The 11,561-nt window shown below is 32.3% G+C and overlaps 1 protein-coding gene across 4 annotated transcripts in view; it reads left to right on the top strand.

The window, feature by feature from the left end:
* The first annotated feature begins 4,587 nt into the window (after positions 1 to 4,587).
* LOC111504318 (bicaudal D-related protein homolog) overlaps positions 4,588 to 11,561 on the top strand; it is a 126,657-nt gene continuing 119,683 nt past the window's right edge. For 2 of the 4 annotated variants that reach the window (XM_074173731.1, XM_074173728.1), the window contains exon 1: positions 4,588 to 4,778. The gene's annotated coding sequence lies outside the window, so the exon portion shown is untranslated. The remainder of the gene's footprint in view (positions 4,779 to 11,561) is intronic. The other 2 variants (XM_074173729.1, XM_074173730.1) reach the window with 2 other exon arrangements.

Below are 11,561 nucleotides of genomic sequence, written 5' to 3'. Positions count from 1 at the left end.
TAAAGAAAGAAAAAATGTGAGAAATGAACTGTAGGGTGACACCTTTGTATATAGACAATCCAATATAGAAAGTTGACAGCATTGCTTCGAGCAAGACTGCTGCGCCCTCCCGCGAAGCTCCCGTCAACTGTTGACAGAAGGAGCTTGGCCAAATGAGCCCGAGAGGGAAGCAACACCCATACCACATTATTTCTGTATACAGTAGTTTCACTCAGCGTCGGTCCCTTTGATGTCGGTGTCCAGGAGTTTCATTTTTTATAATGATGACGTATTTGACACTAATGACATTTCTCCCTACTACAATCTCAACCAAAGCGTGTATACACTGCTCAACATAACAACTATTCATATAAACTGCTCAAAAAAAAACAGTCTATGAAAACCATGTTGGGCACCTGAGAAAATTGTACAAATGATAATTTTGCATTTGTGTAATATTGAAGTAACCCAGATCATTTGGGCAATGATGAACTAAGTTTCAAGTAGATTTTAAAAATTCATGGAATCGGCAGATGTTCATATTCGAATGTGACAAAATATATTTTCATTTCAACAAGAAAAAAGACAAGATAAAGAACGTGTTTTGTTATTCATGAACCATGGTACGAATCCATGCGAAATTTCTTTGTAGTGATTTTTGGGGCCAAATATAGCATATTCATTTATTGATTGGAGAATTCAAGATGGCGGACGAGTTTGCCGATTCGATTATATTAAGGACCAATTATTAAAAATATTCCTAATCGAATTCATCACTCAAGATTAAGGAATCTGTAGAGCCTTTTCTTTCTGAATTATGTAGTTACTATTCAGGACTTGAAGAAGTAAAAAAGTAATTAAGTATGTAGTGTTCAATCATACAAAAATAATTTTTTTGTATGTATGTACTAACTATAAATGTATGTGAGAGTTTTCGGAGTCGGAAGTTATGAATTATTTACACTGTAAGATAATAGGTTGTTTTGCTGCTTCCAGCTTTTATCCAAGTAAAAATTGATAATAAAATCACTGACAAGTCCAAATGCATTTTGACTATACCATTATATATGTTTTCCGACAGAAAACAACTACTTCTTTAGCTAATAACTCGACATATATTGACAAATGTTGATATTTGAATCTATACAAGTCTAGATGTCTAATCAACCCCGAAAAGTTGCTGCGTAGATTAAAAACAGTTATTCTAAATGAAACATGTCCTATTAGTCAGCAACTTCTTATATAATGTAAATTTGACTATCAAAAATACCTTACGACTGTTAACCTTTCGGAATCCAAGTCGCCTCAGACATAATTGCAAAGATTCTCACTTTGAAGAAACAACTTTGCAAGAGCTCTCTAGGACAAATAGTGGGACTTCGCCTGATTCGAACAAGGAACCAACTGCGAACCGTTTTGAAGTATTCCTCATCAGTGCAGACGATGCTATCACGGTTGTATACACACAGGGACTCGGCACAGTATAGTTATATAAGTATACTGTGGACTCGGTATTCCTCGTAGACAGCTCTTGCAGAGTTGTTCCTTCAAAGAAAGGATTTTTGCACGTATGTCCGAGATATAATTCAACATCTGTTGGGATAGTTGCCAGAGAAGTAGTTGTTTTGTCAGACACATGCCATACAATGTATACAAAGGTATAGACATTTCCAAAATGAATGTTTGCAACTGTCCTGCAGTCCCTAAATAATTTCAAATACGTTTTTCCTCCTGACCTGACTGATAAGTACAGTAGAAAAAAATAAAACTATATAGCCCATAGTAAATCTGAAAAAGCTTTAGTGGGGTTGCAGTCAGAATTTTTGGTACTAGGTCAAAGAAGACTCCTTATTTTCGTCAAGCTTTCGATAGTTTATTTCTACCTTCCTTAAATAAGACATCACTTCAGGCTTTGAATACACTTTATTCAGAAAACTAACAAATTTTTCAGTAGGTTGGGTGAAACCCATGAAATTCGACAACTATGGAAGGTTTGCATGCCTGTCTTAAACTCGTCGTTTGCGCAGACCTAAGACATCGACGCGTGGGTCTGCGCGTAGGAAAATTCAAACCACAAATCAGCCTTTATGAAATTACTGTATACAAAATACTGTGCCCATACAAAGAGAGAGAGATAAAACACCTCATCAGCACAGTTTTTGGATACAATTTAAAGACGAAACATTCATTTCTCTCATAAAATGTCAAGGTAGTAGGGTAGTAGTACGGTTAGTTCGTGAAAACATCAATACGAATAGTTAAGTCAATCCTAAGTTATAGGAATTTCGTTTAAATTGTAATGATACTTTTTAGGAGAGATTTAGTGTTAGGGAAATAGCTTTTTGGCTTTCTATTTTTATACAAAAAATGTGGGAATCTTCCGAGGAAAGCAAGAAACTTCAAAATGAACTCTTCACAATGATGTGTAGATCTTTTTTTTCAATTAAAAATTCATAGATTGTTAAAATTTCCCATTAGTCCTATTTCTCGAAATAGGTATAATTGAAGAATTCAAAACGAAACCAAATTGTTTTTCAGTGACTCTCTGTCCAGTAGGCTAGTGTAACATGAGTAATAAACAGTTTTTTTTCTTTCATTATTACTGAGCCATACTTGTGTGATAATGTTTGACGCAAAATATGACCGAATCGATAAAAAATAATCAATTTTATTCAAAGTTATTTGCAATTGTGCAGCTAGGAAGCAAGCGCAAACTCACAGGTGAATGCCGTCTCTTGCAATGTTGCCAAATGTATTAATGAACTAGGCATTTATAATTCGGAGCGAATATAAAACAGGGCACCAAGTTTTTGATAAGTAATCAAGCCGCTATTATATCTCTGTGCAATTTGGCTTAAAATAATTATTGGCGAAAACATATTAAATGGTAAATTTCTTGAAAGTATCAATAAATAGATTATTTATTCCTTTATTTTTATTGTTTCTGTTTTTATTGCACATCATCCTCCCTTATGAAAGAAGTTGAATTGAGAAAAATTTTCTGAGCTAGTGGATATAATAATAATAATAATATTGATAACAATAATAATACATTTCAATCAAATTTGATTGTTATATAAAGTTAAAAGGCTAACTTTGCATGATAGCAAGTCATCATTCAAGTCGTTCGACTTGACCAAGAACACTTCTGTAAATTTACCGCCACGTTCTCCCGTATAATAGTTACAGAGTTCAATATATTAATGCATATTATATCAATGCATATATTAATAATCAAAGAACTGTTTTAAACATTTTTACCTCAATGACTTCGCACACTTGAATGTAGGTATACAATAACTATAATTGTAATCTTTTTAATATCTGATAGAACTGATTTATTTTCATTCGTTTAATTCTAAATAATTTCATACCCCTTTTGAATCATATTTTTTAAGAAAGCTAATCATAAAAAATACGAAATAAGAAATTAATTGTTGCTTGCGACTTTGTTCGTGTGGACTTCAGTTTTTCGGTTTTTCCGAATTTTCTGACAGTAAAATGTTGTCTATTTTTGATTTGTGAATATGAATGTATCCAATCAAAGTTTCAGTAAAATCAACTGAACATTATTTTATATTTTTTCCCAACAGATGTTTCATGTGATTCTTTGAATCGATATTTAGGGTTTTATTGCGTTCATAAAAATCCTTTTATGAAATGTGTTGCTTCTGAGCATCCCACCGATACAACAAATAAAATAAAGATATAAATCAACTGTTGAATTCAAGCAAGCAGACACTTTGCTGATTTGAGTAGTTTTTCATTAGTAGCAGAAGCTTAGATCGAATATACTGAAAATTCCTTTTATCTATCCCATAACTTCAATATGCTCTCTATCGCCAAACATTTAAACAAGTAGTTTGAAGATGAGGAAGTTGAAAACCTTGGGAGAATAGTTCACTTTGAAAATATAGCCTGATCATGATCATCATTATTATCTCAATCGGATGTTTCCTATTCCATTCAGGATGTGTAAATTCCTGTAAAAATTTTCAATAATATTTAACTAAATGAATAAACTTTCACAAACATCACCATGAATCATAAACTTCTTCATTTGAAATTATCAAACATACATTTCGATATATTTTGTATAGCTGTTGGGAGGGAATTCAGTTTTTGGGTTTTTCCAGATTTTCTAATAGCAAGAAGTTTTTGTATAGGTACCCTTATTATTGATGCATAAGAATATCGTTTCACAAACTACAACCAATATTAACCAAAGTTTCAGCCTAATCAAAGGAACAGTATTTTTATAGTATTTTTTTAACAAATATTTGAAGTGATTCTTTGAATTGACATAACTTTTTTATTCATGAACCAATTGAAATGAATCAAACAAAACACATTAGTGGAAACCATACCAAAATCGGTTGAGCCGTTTTTAAGAACATCGAATTTTTACAAAAAAGGCTATTTCTTTTTCTTTATTTTATAACATGATGAGTTTGAAACAATATGATTTAAGAAAACGCAGACAGAACTGCCTCTATCCTTAAATTTTCTATGTTCGACTACAAATTAAAAAGTATGACAACGCCGCACGAGAGCACAACAATCGCGGGCGGGTTTGAAAACAAACGATCTCTGAATAACTTTTGGAACAACTCAGTTTCGTGGATTCTACCGTGAGTTGCACAGGTAGATTTACCTGTGATGAGTTGACGTCAGATTCATTCATTATTTTTCGTTTTGTGTTTGTTTTATTTGTTGATGTTCGTTATTGAAATTGGAATAATTCACAGGATTGAGGAAAGTGACCCATTGGAATAACACACTACCTAGGTATATAGTAGGTAAATATTGATGTAATGAGTATCTGCAAAACATTGTTGTAATGTCGATTCCTTGGTAACGGTATTGCTTGAAGGCTTTGGGACTATTGAAGTTACCTATGGGTTTGACCTCGTGTTGCACTTTACTTTTAGGTATTATGGATTTGCATATTCCGAATGTGAATTATGATAAAAGTTTAAAGGTACGTGTTTGCACATAAATTATTAATTACCTAGAAGCCCATCTACTATGCTATTCTTCTGTTTGTATTGACTTGCAATCTGGGATTCTGGGAAAGGGCTTATCAACGTATCACTGAATTATTTTCGATTTGCTTGCTTCATGCGATCCCAAAATTTGAGTTTTGTAATACTGCGTAAAATTAATAAAATAATATTGCCCTGTCGTTGGTATTGTTGATTCCCTTGAAAAAGTTGAGTTGCCATAAATATGTCTCGCAAAACTAGTTTTATAATCTCCAATATTTCTTCTCATGGTCTTTGCTGCCTACCCGATTTTGTCTTCGTCCAATATTTAAATGAATTGCTAATGACTATTAACCGAGAGCATCAAGTTTATAAAATATTCATAAACCATTTTTGTTCTAACGAATTTTGAGTATCCCTAAATATACCCTTCCTACTGATATCCAGATATAGGTACAAATAGGTAGATAGGTATAAAAAGTCGAAGTATCTGATATAGTAATTCCTAAAGCTATCGGTGAACTCAAAGGTCAAAAAAACCAATACAAAGAAATAATGCCGCTACGAATTAGTCCACGTGGACTGAAGAACTGGCGGTTCATTTTGGATAATTTTTACTAACCGAGTTTTATGATTGGCTGAAGAATCATAAAATTGAATTTGTAGTCATGTTACTGTGACGAATAGAATGTGGGGATGAGTATTGCCGTTGTGTCGTCAATGTTCAGTTCAGGAACTGATCGCGATTAGAGTGTTGAAATTCGATATTGGTGAAGTTATAATCACTTAAAATTTTTGTTATTTGTTTGAAATATGGCGTCCTTGGACAAGTACTAATAGTAATAACGAGTGTGATAACAACGCAGACTTTTTCCTGTGTAGTGATTCCAATAGCGCTTGTGAACAATACGAAAAAGAGATACCAGTGAATAAGATTCGAATGCATTTGAATATTGAAACACAGAGAGTATGTTTCAATGTATATTAGAATCTACATATCAAGTTTGGTTTCGAGGGAAAAAAACTATTACAAGCCACATCAGATTTGACCGAAACTCCTTTCTCAACTATACGTAAAATAGTCAAAAACAAACCTGATGAACGCAAGACGCGATGTGATGCTGGTTTACCAAAACCTTTAGATGTTCATCTAATAAAATCATTAAAAAATAATATACCACTGTTACAAAAGCAATGAGATTCCTATAATTGAAATCATAAAGAAAAAATTGAATACTTCCGGCCATAACGTGAGCTGCTGTGACAAAACTCTTCAGAATTGGATAAAGAAACTGGGATTTAGATTTGAAATAATAAACAAACGTCAAGCAGTTATGGAAAGCAGAAGAATAGTGGAATTGCGGAACAAACACTTAGAACAAATAACTAAATATAGACAAGAACAACGGCAAATTTTCTATTTGGACGACACTTTGTATGACACTCACGACACAGTTACGAAAGGGTGGACTGATAGTTCGAGAATGTGTACGCCTAACATGCCTGCAAACAAAGGATCGCGACTAATCATTGTGCATTGCGGAGGAAGTAAAGATGGGTTCCGAATTCTTTGAAATTATGTGGAAAAAAACTTGAGGACTGTAATGTTGACTATCATAAGAACATGGAAGCTAATATTTTTGAGGAATGGTTTGAAAACACATTGGTCCCAAATTTGGATGCGAATAGTGTAATAGTTCTTGACAACGTTTCCTATCATTTGCGACAGCTCATCACAGTACCGAATAAAAATTCGAGTAAAGATGAAATACAAATTTTTTTAATGGATAACAATTTGTATTTTGAAGATAACTATACCAAAAAACAACTACTTGAAGTTTTACAGACAAAAACATTTAAAAAGGGTATGCCCTTGAGAGTATTGCTGAAAAGTATGGACACACCATATTGAGACTTCCCCCTATTTATGTTTTTTCAATCCCATCGAGTTGATTTGGTGAAAATTGAAACAAAGCATCAGGCGTAAAAATTTTTTTCCAAAACTTGATAAGAAGGTGATAGAGCTAGTTAAAGTAGAAGTATCTAATATTACCGAAGAAGACTGACAGAAAAGGATCAAAAAAGTAATTTTAGTTGAAAAAGACTATATGGAGATTGGACACTTCCATATCAATGGTGGAAATAAATTCATTATTGATTTAAATGACGACATTGATAGTGAAACGGAGAATATGGATGAGGAATTATCAGAAGCATTCGAAGAAAGTTAGTGACGTGTTTTTGAAGCGATCGATTGTATATATATGTGAGTAAGTACTTAGGTTAGGTTAGCTCTATATCCAATTTAGAGCCTTTGTACCTTTTGTACTTCAATTTGTTTACAAGTTCGATTAGATCAATACTGGAACTGAACTGGAACTAAAACCTGGTAATTTTGAAAAGTAAAATAAAATTGTATTTGTTGGTAAGAGCAAACGGAAAAAAATTCTGTAGTTGATGCCATTTTTATTAATATTCTTTTCATTAACTTTCCTTTGGTTAATGATTGTTCAATACGGTTTTCTCCTGTTTTATTCTTCGTTATTATCCACTATTTTTGAAGTGATAATTTTTAATGGGAGGGTAAACCGCTTCGTTGCGTAACGCGTTACAGCGCCAAGCTGTCTGTCTTCCCTTTCTCTTACGCATACGTCAGCGGAAGGCAGGCTCCTCCTCTCTCTCGTCGGATAAAATCTCAGTGTTGACATATACCATATACTGTTGATTGACAGTCTCATAAACATCTAACCAGCAAGCACGTTATATTTTTTATCACGTGAAACGTTGCTCAAAAATAATGATACTAATTTTGTGTATGTACATTATTAGTATCATTATTTATTTCCACAAAAGTAACAGTTGGCTTATGTTAGCTATAATATATGTACCTACATACACAAAATAATCAATAAAGGATTTTATTAATAAATAACTATTCCTTACATTATCATATTATCAAAATCTAAGTAATAACCTTTTCTCAAGTTAAACAAATTCACTATTAAATAGTTCAACTTATATTAGTTTGTTATCACTTGTGTATAGAGTTACCTCTTTGAAAATTATTGCTTCCTTCCGTTCTTTGAAAGATTCCCACATTTTCTGTATAACGATGGAGAAGTAGAAAAGCCAAAACCTGTGAATGCCAAATGCCAAAAATGAATCTCTCCCAAAAAATACCCCTTTCAATTCAAACAAGATTCCTATGACTGGGATTTACTCAAATAAGCGAATGAATGTCATTAGTACTGTCAACGATGACATGAGTAGATTTAACTCATTCGTGACACGAAGTCGTAATTTTAAAATAATAATAATGATCTATTATTTACCATAACATAAAATATTCTTCAGTAGATCACATAACGAGGAAAATAAATGGATTATGGCTAGGTCTTAAAATCAATTCTTCCACACAAACCACAACAAAATATTCATTCTAGCTAGAGTTACACCAGGATATAAATAGAACTCAAATATGGTTGCAATTTTGAATGTCTTCTGGACTCCTCTAATTAATGAAAAATTTAGATGTCATTGTTCATACTGAAAAAAGTGAACGTGAATAAATGAACTTTTTGTGATTACAACAATTACTAAAACTTGGTATACTTTGTAAAATATCAGTATTTCGTATAGTATACCTCTGATAAAAAATGCAGTGAAATGTTGCAACATTTCATACAAATGAAAAAATACAGGATGTTTCATTTGAAAAAGTTGAATTATGTCTGTTTGAAAATGAATGAAACTTGACCGGTTTTACCGAACACCCTATATATTGTTTCCGAAAGTTGAGATTCCAGAAATTATCATAGTGATGTTGACTAACTATTCCTAAAAAATCCGCTTAATTGCTTTAGACATGCGGGTGGTGAATTAAAAAAATATTGTCTGTAAAATAGGTTTTTCAGAAAACTTGGCAATGCCGCAATAGAAATTCGAAAACAAAAAATCTAAACAAATACGGAATTGAATGACGTATTCATATACTGGGTGTTTTATTTAAAAAAATATAACTTTAGTTGGTCACGCTCGGCTGAATCACTCAGTATGCGAGAACATAATTTTTAAAGATAGTATTTATGGATATGACTGCAAAAAAATGAGCAGTTCGAAAAATTGTTTCCTCTGATAGCAATGGACCAAGGGAATCTTGTTGACTCACTCACCTGTACTTGCAATCTGAAATATCCTTTTTCCTTGACTAATTTCAACCTTGGGCTTTGCTTATTTAGTTTCTAAATCAACTAATAATCTATTTACCTTATAATCTTGATTCGTGTTTGACAAAGAGTGATGAGTGTTTTGGAGAGAAAATATCTCGAAAAATGTATCATCATTAGACGTATAAACAAACCGTAATATACATATCATGCATAAAATGAGATGCATTTGCACTTTGGAAAGCGCAACTAACTTTAATGTGATTTCATTGTCTTCTATTGTGCATATGTTAGTATTTATGAATATTTATGTAAGCACTCTATCGAAGTATTTCAGTTCATACTAATTTGGTTGATTGTTGCTAACTCTCGTCTCATAATCAATTTTATTAAGTGAAATTTTGTATTTTGAGTTTGGCATTTCCTTCAATTTACATTTAAATTGAAGGAAATGCATAAAAAATAACTTTTTCAGTTGTTCAAATATAATGAAACGATGCCAGTCCTTCAAAATTAAAAAACAATGTATTTTTCCGGAATAGAAATATTTTGGCTTTCTACTACTCTAATACTCCAAAAAAATGTGGGAATCTTCCAAAGAAAAGAAGGAAGCAATCACTTTTCAAAGAAACGACTCTATACATAGGTGTGTAGTGTTTTTCAGACACAAACTGGAAGAAAAATCCGTCCTGAAACAGCTTCTTTCATAAAAACATTGAATTATACGAAAGAAACATTCTTTCGATACAAATACTTTTATATGAACACCAAATTATATAAAAAACACTTTTCTCTACCCAGTTTGTATTCTAAACATTCGTTATGGAATTGAATCAGATATCATTCTCAGGATTTTTACACAATACACTAAATGAAAGGTAACATTTTCACTTACTTGGAACATTTTCATCCTCACTGGTAGACATCGATGTTTCGCCGTAACACACTTGCCTTAGGGCTATTCAGTACCAATCTGGATAACATTATAAAAAAACACACAATTCATTCATAAAATTACGAGACATAAAGTCGTAATTTGAGCTTGTACGCCACAACCTACAATCAAATAAAAACTTTTTATTTCTTGACAGAACCAGATTTATCAATCATGTTTTTTATTTACACGCTTTATATTAGCTTCCCTTGTATGTATGTATGTATGATTGGAATATATAACATGTATGTTATATATTCCAATATGTATGTATGTTTTTTGTAACTCTCCTTTTCATTTCATATCGTGATCTGTATTTGACAGAATTATCGACATTATTGCTTGATCTAGTTGCGGGCAGATGGTGCTGTACTCCTTGATATAATTCGAACTCACTTTACATGTATTTCTTCATTTGAAAAAAGTATTAACACGCGCGACTGCTGCCTTATTTGTAACCCTCCTTTGCGCGCCTGCTACCTTGTGCTTGGTAGCTGATTTTCAGGCTCCCTCTCCGGAATCGGAAAATATCAATGGTCATTTTTCTAAACAATATACGGCTGATTGATCCCAAAGTTTAGATAAAATAAATATAGTTTAAAAAGACTAAAAAACATGCTTTTATAGCATACGAACCTAAAAAATGAAAAATAAATATAGTTAAAAATAAAAAACACGCTTTTAAAGAACATCGAACTAAAGAGTTAAAAATATTTTTTTGAAAATGAGCTTTAAATAATAACGAACGAAAAATATTAGTATTATTGTGAAAAAAGCGTGGGCGCTTTGTGCCATATTTTTTGTATATATCAGGCGCCCGTCGTTTTTTTTGCGTAATTATTATAAGCTTATTTAAAAAAATTTTCAACTTTTCAGTTCGATGTTCTTTAAAAGTGTGTTTTTAAGTTTTTTAAACTATATTTATCACTTATAATTGAAATGCTTCATTTCGTGCTCAATATTGTGTGAGTGAATTTGATTTCAATTTAAGACCCAAAAGTATGGGGGATCAGAGTGATTGATTACATAATATTTGGTGGTCTTTACAACAATGACAGATATCTTGGTAAATATCTCATTACGTGATCAAAATGATATTGTTACGACAAAGTTGATGTTGGTGTATTCAGAAAATCATTCAAATTATTGATTTAGTGAGTATATTCTGTGGTTCAGAGTAAGAAGGCACTGTATCTGCAATAAAGGAGAATCTGAGACACACTGTATAGTTGACAGTACACAATTAGCAGCAAGTAAAAGTTTGTTACAGTTGATACAACTTTGAAATGATGTAAGGTTTTCGATACAGAGGCATTTAAACTCTGCTCAATGATTCAAGTCACCTTCACATCCTTGACCTCGAAAATTTGTTAAGTGTGTCAGACGCAACTTTTCCCTCGAATCAACCTCAGACATGGTATCATTTGTTTTATTTGTGAACAAACCAATTGTTACTGAATCATTTGATTAGTTTTTTTGATATGAAGTGCAACTGAA

The sequence above is a fragment of the Leptinotarsa decemlineata genome, unplaced genomic scaffold (genome assembly GCF_025532065.1).
Source record: "Leptinotarsa decemlineata unplaced genomic scaffold, Ldec_3_MD MMD2_tig00000505_RagTag_RagTag, whole genome shotgun sequence".
Classification (NCBI taxonomy): domain Eukaryota; kingdom Metazoa; phylum Arthropoda; class Insecta; order Coleoptera; family Chrysomelidae; genus Leptinotarsa; species Leptinotarsa decemlineata.
Note: the sequence above shows the minus strand (reverse complement) of the source record. Positions and strands in the feature narration are given on the sequence as shown.